The sequence below is a fragment of the Thamnophis elegans genome, chromosome 17 (genome assembly GCF_009769535.1).
Source record: "Thamnophis elegans isolate rThaEle1 chromosome 17, rThaEle1.pri, whole genome shotgun sequence".
In the NCBI taxonomy this organism is placed as follows: domain Eukaryota; kingdom Metazoa; phylum Chordata; class Lepidosauria; order Squamata; family Colubridae; genus Thamnophis; species Thamnophis elegans.
This window is the reverse complement of record NC_045557.1, coordinates 11027111-11039243: the sequence shown is the minus strand read 5'-3', so window position 1 is coordinate 11039243 and position 12133 is coordinate 11027111.

Below are 12133 nucleotides of genomic sequence, written 5' to 3'. Positions count from 1 at the left end.
GCAGTAATTCGGGAGCAACCCACCCCTGGAACAGCGGTTTTGTCTTCCGAGCATTCGGACTCATGCTGGAGCCCATCCTCAGGGAATGTCTCTCTTGCATCTACTGTGTTTCCCTGAAAATAAGACCCAACTGGAAAATAAGTCCTAGCATGATTTTTCAGGATGCTCGTACTATAAGCCCTACCCCCAAAATAAGCCCCAGACAAGCTAAACTGGATGGGCCACTTCGCATAGGCAAAAAGGTTTTTTATAGCAGTGTTTCTCAACCTTGGCGACTTTAGTCCTGTGGACTTCCAGAATCCCCCAGCCAGCTGGCTGGGGGATTCTGGGAATTGAAGTCCACAGGACTTAAAGTCGCCAAGGTTGAGAAACACTGTTTTATAGAATCAATAAATACAAACGAAAGCAAGATTGTGGTCAGAAACTGCATTTTTCTGAGTTTTACCTCCAGAGGGCAAAGTAGACCTACTTGTGTCTCCATCCTTATTGTTCACATTTTGTCATAGTTTACTGAATGAATGAATATTATGGTTCTTGATACATAAACTAGCCATGGTTTGCTCAATACTTGGTAAATAAATTTATTTATTTTATTTCGTTTGTCTAACATGTACAAGATAACAGATATAAGTATAAACATGGAGATGAACAAAAGAAAATGGGTACAAGTAAATGGGGACAGTAGGACAGGGACGGTAGGCACGCTGGTGCGCTTATGCACGTCCATTTAAGGACCTCTTAGGAATGGGGTGAGGTCCACGGTGGACAGTTTGAGGTTGAAGCTGTGGGAGTTTGAGGATGTAACAACAGTTAGGTAGAGCATTCCAAGTGCTGACCACTTTGTTGCTGAAGTCATATTTTTTGCAATCGAGTTTCAAGTGGTATAGAATAGAATAGAACAGAGAATTAGAATTAGAATAGAGAATTAGAATAGAGAATTAGAATAGAGAATTAGAATTAGAATGGAATACAATAGAATAGATAATTAGAATTAGAATTAGAATAGAGAATTAGAATAGATAATTAGAATAGAGACTTAGAATAGAGAATTAGAATTAGAATAGAGAATTAGAATTAGAATAAAAAAAGAATTAGAAGAGAATTAGAAAAGAGAATTAGAATTAGAATAGAGAATTAGAATAGAGAATTAGAATTAGAATAGAATACAATAGAACAGAGAATTAGAATTAGAATGGAATAGAATAGAATAGAATTCTTTATTGGCCAAGTGAATTGAACACAAAAGGAATTTGTGTTTGGTGCATATGATCTCAGTGTACATAAAAAGAAAGATACATTTGTCACAAATCATAAGTTACAACACTTAATGATAGCCATAGGGTAGAAATAAGCAATCAAATCATACTAGGAAACAATCAGTATAAATCAGAAGGATACAAGCAATGAAGTTATAGTCCTGCAGTCATAAGTGGGAGGAGATGGGTGATAGGAACGATGAGAAAATTTAATAGTAATGCAGACTTAGTGAATAGTTTGACAGTGTGGAGGGAATCATTTGTTTAGCAGAGTGATGGCATTTGGAAAAAAGCTGTTCTGTGTCTAGTTGTTCTTGAGTTTGTATCGGTTATTTGCCTGTGTATTAATGAGGTTGAAGCTGAAGAAGTCGTTGAGAGGCAAGACGTTGTAGCAGACAATTTTGTGTACTGTGCTTCGATTGAACCGCAGGTGGCACAGATTATCCAAGGCCAAATTTGTGAGCCTGGTGGCATAAGGGGTTCTGTTGTGAGCAGAAGAGTGGAGGAATCTTGAAATATACCTCTGGACCCGCTCAATCGTGTTAATGTCCGATATACAGTGTGGATTCCAGGGGCACGATTACAAATCAAAAGTGATCAAATCGCACAGTAAGTAAATCATGAACCGTGGCTAGCTAACAACCGTAGTTGGGATCATGCAATAAATTCACCCAGAACTAAACCATTTTAGTGCTTGGAATCATATGGAAATCTGCTTTGTGTGCACTGTGGTTCAGCTCATTCAGTTCAGACTCAAACTTATAATTTTAGTACAATGTGTGAATTGTGCTTTTACAATGCGCTTTTACGTTCGGCAGCAGCTACGTTAAATGTGCCTCTTTATTTTATCTATATTAGATCGGAAAATAAGCAGTTGGTGGTGTATGCAGTAATAATGAGAGATGGAAAATCCTGGGGAGCCTTATGGATACATCTATTTTCTTTATTTCCACTCTCCTTTATCCAAACACATGGATGAAACTGAATGTCTGTGTGTGTATGCACACATGGGAAAATCATATACAATATTTTCATCCCATATTTTTCAGAGATCCCTTCCTTCCTTCCCCCCTCCCCTCTTTTCTTTCTCTTCCTTGCTTTTCTTTCTTTTTTCCTCTCCTTCCTACATTCTTTCTTTCCGCCTTCCCTTTCTTCCCTCCCTCCCTTTTCTTTATCTCTCTTCCTTGCTTATCCTTGTTTTCTCCCCTCCTTCTTTCATTGTTTCTCCCTTCCCTTTCTTCCCTCTCTCCCTCCCTTCTTTTTTTCTCTCTTCCTTGCTTTTCCTTCCTTCTCCCCTCCTTCCTTTCTTCATTCTTTCCTTCCTCCTTCCCTTTATTCCCTCCCTCACTCCCGTCTTCCCTTTTTCTCTCTCCCTCCTTCCTTCCTTCCTTCCCCCCTCTCCTCTTTTCTTTTCTCTTCCTTGCTTTTCTTTCTTTTTTCCTCTCCTTCCTACAGTCATTCTTTCCGCCTTCCCTTTCGTCCCTTCCTCCCTTTTCATTCTCTCTCTTCCTTGCTTATCCTTTTTTTCTCCCCTCCTTCTTTCATTCTTTCCTCCTTCCCTTTCTTCCTTCCCTCCCTCCTTTCCTTTCCTTTCCTTTTTTCTCTCTTCCTTGCTTTTCCTTCCTTTCTCCCCTCCTTCCTTCCTTCATTCTTTCCTTCCTCCTTCCCTTTCTTCCTCCCTCCCGTCTTCCCTTTTTCTCTCTCCTTCCTTCCTTCCTTCCTTCTCCCCTCCCTTTTCTTTCTCTTCCTTGCTTTTCCTTCCTTTTTCCTCTCCTTCTTACATTCTTTCTTTCCTTCTTCCCTTTCTTCCCTCCCTCCCTCCCTCCCGTCTTCCCTTTTTCTCTCTCTCTCCTTCCTTCCTTCCTCCCTCCTCCCATCCCCTCCCTCCCTTATTGTACACAATTTAAAAGTTGTGTTTTTGTTGCTTTATCAATATTTTAAAACAGGCCTTCTTGCTCCTGAATTTTTGCCGATGTTCAGTATGAAGAAATCAGAGATCAGATGGAGTCCATAGCTCATCTGGGCCTAAGACTCCAGTCATTTAATTTAAACGGTGCAGCTAGAATCACTTTGCTGCTGAGTGAGCTGTGCTGATTTCATAGCACTCAATTCCACTCTCTCTGTCTACTACTCAGAGGAGTTTCTGGGCTCCATTCTGCTGTTTGATGGAAGAAATGGGAGGGGCCTTTGCCACCTGGCACCACGCCATTTGACGGAGTGCGGTAACCTTCCCCAGCAGTGTGGCATTGAGGATTCTGGGAATTGCAATCCCAGGACAACTAAAGGGACCCAAAATGGTTTTGCGCATTTGATGGGGTTGGAAAAAATCTTCTTGCAAGATGCTGCTACCTTTGGCTGATCGTAAAAGGCCGAGCGAGGTCACGTTCAGTTAGTCCTTGGGAATCCTCCAGCAAGTCTGGGCAGAGTCTAGACAGAGAAGTGTGTGTGTGGGGGGGGGGGGACAACACCCCAGCCTCTTGGAAAGGAAGCCCTGGCGAGCTGCTTAATGTGGGTCTGTCAAGCCAACTGCACAGCTAAGCCTGCGAAGAGTGCAGGTGCTGAGCTGGGCCCAAGGGATTCACCCTTTGCTTCCTCGAACTGTAACGGTGGAGGCCTTTCCGGCAAAGAGTCACCAGAACTTAGTTGCTGTGTTTATAGTTTTGGGTGGAACATGAAAGCTTTTCTTTCTTCTTTCTTTCTTTCTTTCTTTCTTTCTTCTTTCTTCTTTCTTTTCTTTCTTCCTTCTCTTCCCTTTCTTTCTTTTCCTTCCCTCCTTTCTTTCTTCTTCCTCCCTCCCACCTCTTTCTTTCTTTCCTTCCTCCTTCCTCCCTCCCTCTTTCTTTTTTTTTTTTTCCTCCCTCCCCCCTCTTTCTTTTCCTCCCTCCCTTTCTCTTTCTTTTCCTTCCTTCCTCCCTCCCTTTTCTTTCCTTTTTTCTTCCTTCCTTCTCCCTCCCTCTTCTTTTTTATTCTTTTCCTCCTCCCTCTTCTTTCTCCCCCTTCCTCTTTTTCTTTCTTTCTTTCTTTCTTTCTTTTCCTCCCTCCCCCTTTCTATCTATCTATCTCTATCTATCTATTTATCATCTATCTTTCTTTCTCACTGGACATTTTTAAGAAGAGATTGGACAACCATTTGTCTGAAATATAGAGTTCCTGCTTGAGCATCGGGTTGGACTAGAAGACCTCCAATGTCCCTCCTTATTCTATTCTATTCTTAGTTAGAACTTAGAACTTAGTTGCTGTATTTATAGTTTTGGATGGAACATGAAGCTTTCTTTCCTTCCTTCCTTCCTTCCTTCCTTCCTTCCTTCCTTCCTTTGGCAGTTTCAGCTAAGATGCCAGTGTGAGAAAAATTGTCGCCTTTTTCTTCATTCAGGAGAGGGAGCTGTTTCCTCAGAACTAAAAATGGCAGGTTTGATGAAACTTTTTCCCTGTGGGCAAAATGTGAAATGTTTCCAGAACCTGACAGGCTTTCTGCCTGCACACCGAGTGTCAGCCTGATGGAAGACACAGACGGGGTTCATCCTCCACCCCCCCGTGCTCTCCATTCCGATTGGAAGCTCCACTCCTAATTGCAAATTTATGGCAACTGTTTTTCATTAATTCAGATTGTAGAGGGGGTCACACCAAAAACTGACCAGCATCCCCGGGTGGCTTAAAGGTAAAGGTAAGGTTCCCCCTCACACATAGTGCTAATCATTCCAACTCTAGGGGTGGTGCTCATCTCTGTTTCAAAGCCGGAGAGCCAGCGCGTCCAAAGATGGAACGCTGTTCCCGTCCACCAAAGGGTGGTTCCTATTTTCTACTTGCATTTTTTGCGGCTAGGTTGGCAGAAGCTGGAAACAAGTCACAGGAGCTCACTCCGTAAGCGGCGCTAGGGATTCGAACCGCCAAACTGCTGACCTTTCTGATCGCCAAGCTCGCATCTCAGCCACTGAGCCACCATGTCCCCCTTCCGAGCAAGCTTACAGTGTAATAAACATGTTCACATATTAAAAAACAACTTATAAATATAAAAGCAGACTTTAACGCTGTCCATCCCTTTGGTTACTGGGTTGCAAGTTGGCAGGGTTTCACACTGAGACACGGGAGGAAGAGATTCCCCACCAACAGGATTAGCAGGTCATACAAAGCCTGCTGACTATGTTTGTCGGAATAAATCATGGTTACAAGCTAGCTAAGTATGATGCATTGAGCTACACAGCAGGTGTGTATTTAATCCTTCCAAGCACAGCTGTTGGACCTGAACAGTTGCAGCTGCCTCTGCCAATCGTTGACCCTTGCCAAGAATTTGCAGGAGTATGTTGTGGCTTGCTAGTGGGACTGCAGAGCTGGCACCAGATTCAGATAGTGAGGAGGTTGGGGAGGGAACCTGGGCCAGTCCTGAGTCTGGGGAAGGCTCTGATGAGGGCTCTGTGTCGGAGGCCAGAGGAGAGGGCCAGAGCCGTCTGACAGTGATCGGCTTGCCTTCAGAGTCAGACAGCAGTGAGGCAGAAGAACAGCTGGAGCCTGTTCCTGATATGTGCATGCTCAGACCTGCCAGAGGAAGGGAACAGCTAAAGAACAGGGGTCGCCTTGGGAGGAAGGACAGTGAATGGCCCCTCCAGAGGGAATAAAAGAGGAGCTGAAGAGGATTGGAGTTTGCAGGAGACCATTAGTTCATTTAATTGGTTCCTAACTCTCTGAGACTCCTTGCAAAAGTTTTGCAGATCTTGGCCTGGCAGCTCTCCAAGCCAGATAAGGTCTGTAAATCCTCCCTCAAAAGACTTTGCTGGATGGGAAAGAGCAGAATTCATGGTCAATTAATAAAAGGGTTTTTTGTCGGGACAAGGCGTTGCTTCACGCTCTCGAGAAGCCTGGGTCAGACCAGAGCAGCCATGTTGGAGGTAGGATCTCTGAACTTTCTGAGTCTCTGAGCCTGGGCTGACCCCCCCTCTTGTGCAAGAGAGAGAGAGAAAGCAGGAGAGGCTGGAGAGAGGGACAAAGAGAGAAAGAGGGAGAGGAAGGAAAGAGGGAGAGAGAAAGTGGGAGAGGAGGGAGAGAGAGAAAGAGAGAGAAAAGCTGCTTGACTGCATTTTGCAGCTTTGGCTGTTCTTGGGGCACAGCTGTTAAATTCAGACTAGAACTTTCCTTTTTATTTTTTAATGACTCTCCCGCTCAAATTTGGGAGATAAGATGGTCATCAGACTACCACGGATGACCAGAAGGAAGCAGTCGGTCAGGCTTTAGCCAACGAAGTCTGACAACAAGCAGAACCTCTCCTATTTTGGCCTACCCTAATCCACAGATGGAAGGCTAGGAAAAAATGGCTGTATATTGGCCAGGTTGAAAAGCTGGGGATGAAGGTGGAAGCTTGAAAAACAAGGTGACAACATGGGCATTTCTTTTGATGTCATTTTGGCTGCTGTGTATGAATCGGGGGGGGGGGGAATTCAATTAAAAACAACAACAACAAGTTTAGCCCTCGGTTTCTACCCCAGTTCCTGTGCAGACACTGACCTCATTCAACACACTCATCATTTCCTTTGAAAAATAGAAAGGGCGGAAGGGATTTTCCCCCCTGGGGAATCCACGCGATGGTCTCCAGGATGCTGCCTTTTACTTCTTAATTGAACGCCTCCCGTCACTGTTCAAGGAAGTCAACTCCGCTCTTTCTCCTTTTTCAAGGAGAAATAATTGTTCTTCTTTATTTCTATTTTGGTCAGAGGTCACCACAAATCTTCTCTCCAGTTCTGGGCATATGAAGATGGATTCAGAAATATTGTGTTACGCGATGTGGTGTGATGTGGGCTCAGTGTCTTAAGATGCTGAGCTTGTCGATCTGAAAGGTTGGCAGTTTGGCAGTTTGAATTCCTAGCACTGTGTAGTGGAGTGAGCTCCCGTTCCGTGTCCCAGCTTCTGCCAACCTAGCAATTTGAAAGCAGGTAAAAAATGCAAGTAGAAAAATAGGAGCCACCTTTGGTGGGAAGGAAACAGCGCTCCATGCGCCTTTGGCATTGAGTCATGCTGGCCACATGACCACGGAGACGTCTTCGGACAGCGCTGGCTCTTCGGCTTTGAAAAGGAGATGAGTATCGCCCCCTAGAGTCAGGAACGACTAGCACATATTTGCGAGGGGAACCTTTTCCTTTTATGGTATGCTGGCTTAACAGCCGCAGACAGAATGACATTACAGAGTGTGATGAGTATAGGGTTTCCTGCCTAGGTGGGTTTGGACTAGAAGATCTCCAAGGTTCCTTTCAACTCTGCTATTGTATTGATACTGTTTGGGAAACTCTCAAAGTGACAGAAAAGTCACAAATCAGGAGGAGAGAGATGAGCTGTGTACCTATGATCCATCCACAAAGTTATGACTGTTGCACCCCCCTCCCCTGGTCACAAGATTGCAATTTGGGCACTTGGCATTTACACTAGTTGCAATGTCCTCAGGTCACACAATCGTGATCTCTGGCCACCTCAGATGGCTTCCAGTGAGCAAAGTCAAATGGGGGAAGATGGATTCGCTTAACAACCATAGTGACTCATTTAACAACCATGGTAAAAATAGTAAAAATTGGGAGTGATTATTTGTTGATTTTTTTTTTAAATGACCCGCATTGCTTAGTGACCAAAATTCCAGCCTCATTGTCGTCATCACCACAGGCCAAGACAATTGTTTCCCTTTTAAGGTTGTTGACAGCCTCTTCTCATAACCTGCCAAATTTCTCAAGGGCTCGCATAATTCCTTTGTTGCTATATAGTGTCCCCACCCCGCCTTCTTTTATCTATATAAATGTCTCTGCTTTGCTCGCTGGAAAAGTTCTGCTTGGACTTATTTAATTTTTTATCTATATATATATAAATATGTATGTGTGTATGTTCCCGCATAACTCTGGAACACCTCGAGCAATTTCAACGAAACTTGGTACACAGATGATTTACCCTCTGAAGAAAAATACTGTGAGGGTAAGACACCCCTAACAACCCTCAGGGTGTGTGTTCTGTTAAGATACAGCCTGTTGTGCCTTCAAATGGCTTCTACTGTACTGCTGTAAAATGGCTTCTTCTGTGCAGCACAGTGGAGTTGTCATGGTAACGCTTCAGAGTATTCCACAAGGGGAGCTCCCTCTGTTAAGGTGGAAAATGCAACATTAGAAATTACGTTTGGTCCGGTCATTTTCCCCCTATAAATAAATACTCGTGGGACGCCGGGTTATCAGCTAGTTAAAAATAAAGAGCTCTAAAATGTTCCTATTTCAAGTTGTAAATTGTTCTCACCAGTTTTGGAGCTGTGATAGCAGGAACAGGGAGGCGACAGAAAAAAATAGATCTGAAATTTGCCTTTCCCAGTTTCCAAGCATTTTCACACAAACCTGCCTCAGTTAAAGGAAATCGGCAAGTTTCACCCTGCATTGAATTGTGAAAATCTATATTTAGCATTTACAAAATACGAACAGTTGAATGACAAGGCTGCGTTTCTAGGCAGAACTGCTAGGTGTGTTACAAATCCGTGTGCAACAATTTGGTCCTTTCCTCACTTGTTATTACAGGTAGTCCTCAGCTTACGTCCACCGTTACTGTTGTTAAACCGAGACATTTGTTAAGTGAATTTTGCTCACCTTTATGGCCCCCCTTTTTTAAAAAAATTACAATTATAATTTTGCATTAAAAAATTAAAAGCTAGAACCATAACAGTACCAGTCAGTTTTGCGCAATAATTTACAAACAGCAAAGCCCCCTGTTTCAAAGCAGTGAGATAATAATATCACATAACTTTTATTTATGTATATTCTGCCTTTATGATTTTTACAAATAACTCAAGGCAGCGAACATATTTTCCCCACAAAAAAAACAACCCTGTGTGGAGAGGACTGGGCTGAGCAAGACTGACTGTCACCCAGCTGGAGATATACAGAGTTGAAAGGGACCTTGTAGGTCATCTAGTCCAACCCCCTGCCCAAGCAAGAGATTCTACACCATTTCTGACAGATGGCAGTCCAGTCACTTCTTGAAAGCCTCCAGGATGAAGCTCCCACAACTTCCGAAGGCAAATTCTGTTCCATGGGTTGATTGTTCTCACTGTCAGGAAATTCCTCCTTGTTTCCAGGTTGAATCTCTCCTTGGTCAGTTTCCATCCGTTCTTCCTTCTATGGCCTTCGGGAGCTTTGGAGAATAGCTTGACCCCCTAACTCCTCTCTGTGGCAGCCCTCAAATACTGGAAGGCTGCTATCCTGTCTTCCCTGGTCCTTCTCTTCATTAGACTAGCCAGGCCCAGTTCCTGCAACCGTTCATCAGATGTTTTAGCCTCCAGTCCCCTCATCATCCTGCTTGCTCTTCTCTGCCCTCTTTTTCTAGAGTCTCAACATCCTTTTTTGCGCGTGGTGACCAAAACTGGATGCAGGACTCTAGGTGTGGCCTTACTAAGCTTTATAGAGTCGTATGACCACGCTGGCTATTGTGCCTAAAGCAGAACTAGAACTCACTGTTTTCTAGTCATTGGCTCAAAATCACCCAGCCGGCTTTCCTGCCTAAGGCTAGAACTAGAACTCACCATCTCCCAGTTTCTAGCCTTTAATGTCCCCCCCCCCCCACCAAGTTTCGGAGGTGCTGATGTCCAAAAGTTCCCTCTGAGTTTAGACTGTGGCTCTGCAGGATTGAGTGCGGATCCTGTCCCGTCTCCTTCCCTCCTGGCAAATTCTTACCATTTTTTGCCCAGTTGTTACTCTCAGATCGGTATCTCACAGTTTCCTTGAATGTAGCCAACTCTTGTTACGCTGCCTGTAAAATTAAGCACACTCTTGACATGCCCACCAGTGATCTCCCGCCAATTGTAACATTCGTATCCTGCTTTGTGCCTTTGTTTTTGCTAACTTTGGGACCACAAATACATTCTAACTATTCTCCCATTTGCAAACAAAGACACAGCTGCCCCCTAACCTTCCCCCCACCACTGCCTCTCTGGCCTTGTCCAGCTGCGGCCCTCCTCGGTTTAGCCCCCCACCCCCCCACCCACAGCATCTCTCTGTCCTCCTGTTTAAACAAATCTCCGATGCCATAAAAGTGCCAAATATGATTTAGTTAGTTAGTTAGTTTGTCACTCGTGTGCAAGATGACAGGAATAAGAATAAACATGAATAACAACACAGGAAATGTGTTGCTGGTGCACTTATGCATGCCCCATTTACAGACCTCTTAGGAATGGGGTGAGGTCCACGGTGGACAGTTTGAGGTTGAAGCTGTGGGGGGTTTGAGGATGTAACAATGGATCAGGTAGAGCATTCCAGGCGTTGACCACTCCGTTGCTGAAGTCGTATTTTCTGCAATCGAGTTTGGAGCAGTTTACCTTGAGTTTGTATCGATTGTTTTCCCGTGTGTTATTGCGGTTGAAGCTGAAGAAGTCATTGACAGGTAGGACATTGTAGCAGACAATTTATGTACTATGCTTAGGTCAGACCGTAGGCGCGTAGTTCCAGGTTGTCCAAGCCCAACATTTCCAGCCTGGTGGCGTAAGGGATTCTGTTGTGAGCAGAGGAGTGGAGGACTCTTCTCGTGAAATACCTCTGACTCGCTCGCTCGTATTAATGTCCGATATACAATGTGGATTCCAGGCAGACAAGCTGTATTCGAGGATTGGTCTGGCAAAGGTTTTGTATGGCCTAGTTTGCAGTACTATGTTGCCGGAGAAGAGCTTTGCAAAATTAGGTCTGTGGTTGTGCTGTTTTCCACATTTCTGCTCTGCCATTACAGTCTTCCCCCCTAGGGCTGAATTGGATCCAGATCTTCAGATAGTCCTTCGCCTCGTTCAGCCCTCCGCTATCCTGGGGGCTTTTCTGATTCTCTGTCTCCTGTCACAGAGCAGTTGGAACTCTTCCTCCCTGCAAAAAGGGAAGAATTGGGGGAGTTGGGTGAGGGGGCCAAGTGGGAGGGACTAGTATTGTCCCTGGTCTCTGAGCTTGGTTGTTTTCTCACAGACATGTTTCATGAACACAAACTAGGGAATATCATCAGTGCTAGAAGTGAGAGGTATTTGCAAAGGAGGAGGGAGTGGGGGAGGATGAGAGGAGAAGAAAGCAAACGAGAAGCCTGTTCCCAGTGTGCGCATGCACAGAACTTCCTGATGAGGGAACAGCTGAAGAACGGGTCGACTTGGGTGTAAGGCCACAGGGACGGTGAATGGCCCCTCCCAGAGGAAATAAAAGAGGAGCGAAAGGGGAGTGAGTTTTGCAGGGAGACAATTAGGTTCACTTCATTGGCTCGTGACTCTCCGAGACTCCTGGCCAAGTTTTTGCAGATGTCGGCCTGGCAGCTCTCCAGCCAGATGATGTCTGTGACTGTAAATCCTCCCTTGAAAGACTTTGCTGGATGTGAAGGAGCAGAATTCACAGGAAATGAATAAAAGAGGTTTTGTCGGGAATGCTCTCAGGAAGCCTCGGTCAAAACAGTAACTTCAAACCGTCACTAAACAAACTCTTGTAAGTCGAGGACTACCGGTATTCCTAGAAGATGCTAAATTAAAATATAGAAAGTCATCAGGAAGGGATCTGGTTCAACCTCCTGCTCGAAACAGTTCAATACAGCAGAGCAGCCCTGAAGGTTGCCTCTCAAACTTTTAAATGCTTCCAGTGAAGGCACGGACCCCACCCCCATCCTCGCCCCTTCATCCCTGTGTCCAGAGGCAGTTTTTTCCCCATTATGGAACAGCTCTGCCATTAAGAGATTCTAAAGCCTCCTTCCTTGTAATTTAGATCTCTTTTATTTTTTCTTGAGTTTCTTCTGAGAGGAACAATTCTGCCTCTGTTCTACACAGCAGCTCTTTTGGTACTTACTTACTTACTTAATTTATTTGTCAAACATGTACAAAATAACAAGTATAGGTACGAATATAATCATGAACGAAGTAA